The 3346-nt window shown below is 38.1% G+C and overlaps 1 pseudogene; it reads left to right on the top strand.

The window, feature by feature from the left end:
- The first annotated feature begins 916 nt into the window (after positions 1-916).
- Positions 917-2022, top strand: LOC140637733 (14-3-3 protein zeta/delta pseudogene; annotated as a pseudogene).
- The last annotated feature ends 1324 nt before the right edge of the window (positions 2023-3346 follow it).

A 3346-nucleotide genomic window follows, 5' to 3' on the forward strand; every position in this document is an offset into this window, starting at 1 on the left:
AGCCACGGAGTGGGAGAAAATATTTGCAAACAGAGTCTGATAATGAACTGATATGAAAATATACAAAAATTCTTAAAACTCAACATGAAGAAAAAAAACTATTTAAAAATCAGAGCTTAATAGAAACCATACCAAAGAACAAAAATAGATGCCAAATAAGCATATGAAAAGATACTCCACATCACATGTCATCAGGGAAATGCAAATTAAAACAACAATGACGTATCGCTACACACCTATTAGAATGGCCCAAATCCAAAACACTGATAAAACCAAACCCTGTTGAGGATTTGGAGCAACGGAATTGTCATTCATTGCTGGTGGAAATGCAAAATGAAACAGCCACTTTGGAAGACAGTTTGGTAGCTTCTTATAAAATTAAACATACTCTCTTACCATACATCCCAGCAACGTGCCCTTGCTATTTACCCAAACGAGCCGACAACTTTGTACACAGAAAAGCCTGCACATCGCTGTGTATAGACGTTTTCTCCACAACTGCCACAATTTGAAAGCAACCAAAATGTCCCTCAGTAGGTGAATGGATAAATGAACTGATTTATCCATATGATGGACTATTATTCAATAGTGAAAAGAAATGGGCTGAGTCTGAAAAATATACGGAAGAATCTTAGATGCATATTCTAAGTGGAAAAAGCCAATGTGACACATTCCACACAACGCCAATTATGTGACATTCCGGAAAAGGCAAATAACATGGAGATTACAAAGATCAGTGTTTGCCAGAGGTTGGAGGATGGAGGCTTAATAGGCAGAGGACAGGGGATTTTTAGGGCACTGAAACCATTCCATGGGATACTACAGTGGTGGAGAGATGTCATTGAACATTTATTAGAACCTGAAAAGGTATGACTCAAGAGTGAACTCCGGTGTAAACTACGGACTTTGGGTGATCATGACGTGTCAATGTAGATTCACCAATTATAGCAAACGCACCAGTGGTATGTGGTACATTGAGTTTTGGGGGAGTTGTGAGTGTGGGGCGGGGGGGGCATATGAAAACTCTGTCCTTTCTACTTAATTTTGCTGTGAACGTAAAACTGCTCTAAGAAGTAAAGCAAGGAGCTGAATTATTCAATGAAGAGAGGGATCTTCTCTCAATTGCTTATAAAAATGCTGTAGGAGCCCATAGGTCATCTTGGAGGGTCGTCTCAAGTATTGGGCAAAAGATGGAAGGTGCTGAGAATGACAGCAGATGGCTCAAGAATCCAGAGAGAAAATTGAGACTGAGCTACAAGATGTCTGCCATGATGGACGGTCTCTTTTGGAAAAGTGTTTGATCCCCAGTGCTTCACAAGCGAGCTGTCTTCTATTTGAATATGAAAGGAGACACTACTATGACTTGGCCAGGGTTTCCACTGGTGAGGGTATGAAGGAGATTGTGGATGAGTCACAAGAAGCACACCAAGAAGCTTTTGAAATCAGCAAAAAGGAAATACCAACACATCCTATCAGATTGCGTCTGGCCCTTAACTTCTCTATGTCCTAGTATGAGGTTCTGAACTCCCTGGAGAAAGCCTGCTGTCTTGCAAAGACAGCTTTTGATGGAGCCGTTGCTCAACTTGACACATTGAGTGAAAAGCCATACCAAGATGGCATGCTTGGGGTGCCTGGGTGGCTCAGTCGGCTAATCATCTGACTTTGGCTCAATTCATAACCTTGGGGTCCTGGAATCGAGCCCTGCATCAGGATCCTCACTCAGCAGGAAGTCTGCTTGCTCCCCCTCCCTCTGCCCCTTCCCCTGCTTGTGCTCTCTCTTTCCCTCTTTATCCCTCTCAAATAAATAAAATCTTTAAATAATAATAATTTTAAAAAGACAGCATGCTAAGAATGTAATTACTGAGAGACAACTTGACATCATGGACATCGGATACCCAAGAAGATGGAGTTGAATTGAAGCAAGAGAAGGATGGGAAAATTAACCAGCCTTCTAACTTTTGTCTGCCTCATTCTAAAATTTACACACTAGACCGTTTGTCATCTATGTGGTCCCACAAATAGCTTTTTTGTTTATGATTTATGACAGATTTATGTTATTTCTATTTGAATTTCTTTTCTTCTCAAGTAGTTTTTAGGTTTCATATTAAGGTTGTAGAGCCAGTGAACAGTTAGGGAGTTCCCTGTTTTCATCTTGAGGTCCCCAATATGGGATGTGGAACTTGTATACTGGTTATAAGTGTTTGGCATCGTCCTGTTGGTACATTGTGGCTTCACAAAGGCCGGTGTTGAAACTGCTTCCACTTCTAAGCAGAGAAAACTGCCTATGTGTTGGTTTGTCCTGGTAGGAATAAAAAGGAATACCTGGTTCTAGACACTGTAACTAAAGTTTGGAGCATTTACAAGGCTGTAGTAGAAATAGGTATCCCATGGATATTAGTGTTGAACCACATGAACCTGTTGAATACTCATTCTCATTGGGCACACCTTTGACTACAATTGCAGAAGTGTTCCTTTCACTGTGACCCAATCAACTCTGGATAAGGGCAGAAATGGTTCATTTTTCATTATTTGTAAAATTCCCTGCTGTTTGCTTGTATTATTTTTGCTACATTCATTTGATTTGTATTTAAATGTTTTAGGCAACCTAAGAACAAATGTACAAGTAAAAATGTAGTAAAACTGAATTGCTTAATATCAATTACTTTATTACTTTTTGTTGTGTATCAAGCACAACAGCAAAACAAAAATCTCATGGATTTAACATTTTTTTTAGTTATTTGTTTTCAGATTTTTTTTTTTTGCTTTCTTGATTTTTTTTTATACTTGCCTAATAATATGCATGTGGTGTACAAATACTTAACAGGGAAATAACTAGCTTTGTTTAATGTCTTATGAAATTTTCATGAACAAGCCAAGTATAATTGTAGAGAACACATATATTAAGTCCCTTTAAGTGGAATAAAAGTTTATGAGTGGACTTTTCAACTACTTTCTCTACAGATTTTCATGTAAATCAGTCTTTCAGTTCCTAAATTTCTCTAAAGGAAATTGTACATTTTTGGAAATTTATTCCTTATTCTCTGTTGGCAGCTAATGGACTTCTACCAAGTTTAAATATAAAGTTTATTATAACAACAAGATATAAACTCTTCAGGACAAAGAGAACAGGAAAGGAAACTAAGTTTTGAAAGATGCAAAAAGATGGAATAAATAGCAACTGACTCAGTAAGTTAGAGAAAGTTGACATCCGACTACCTGGAAAGAAAGATGTCAATGAAAAAATTAGCACATTTGTTCTACTAGACTCTAGAAGGATTCAGGTATTAGAAGTGACTTCAGGTGACTTTGAAGACTAAGGGCAAAGTAGGGTGAGCACAAGAGGTTT

The sequence above is a fragment of the Canis lupus genome, chromosome 8 (genome assembly GCF_048164855.1).
Source record: "Canis lupus baileyi chromosome 8, mCanLup2.hap1, whole genome shotgun sequence".
NCBI classification, from domain to species: Eukaryota; Metazoa; Chordata; class Mammalia; order Carnivora; family Canidae; genus Canis; species Canis lupus.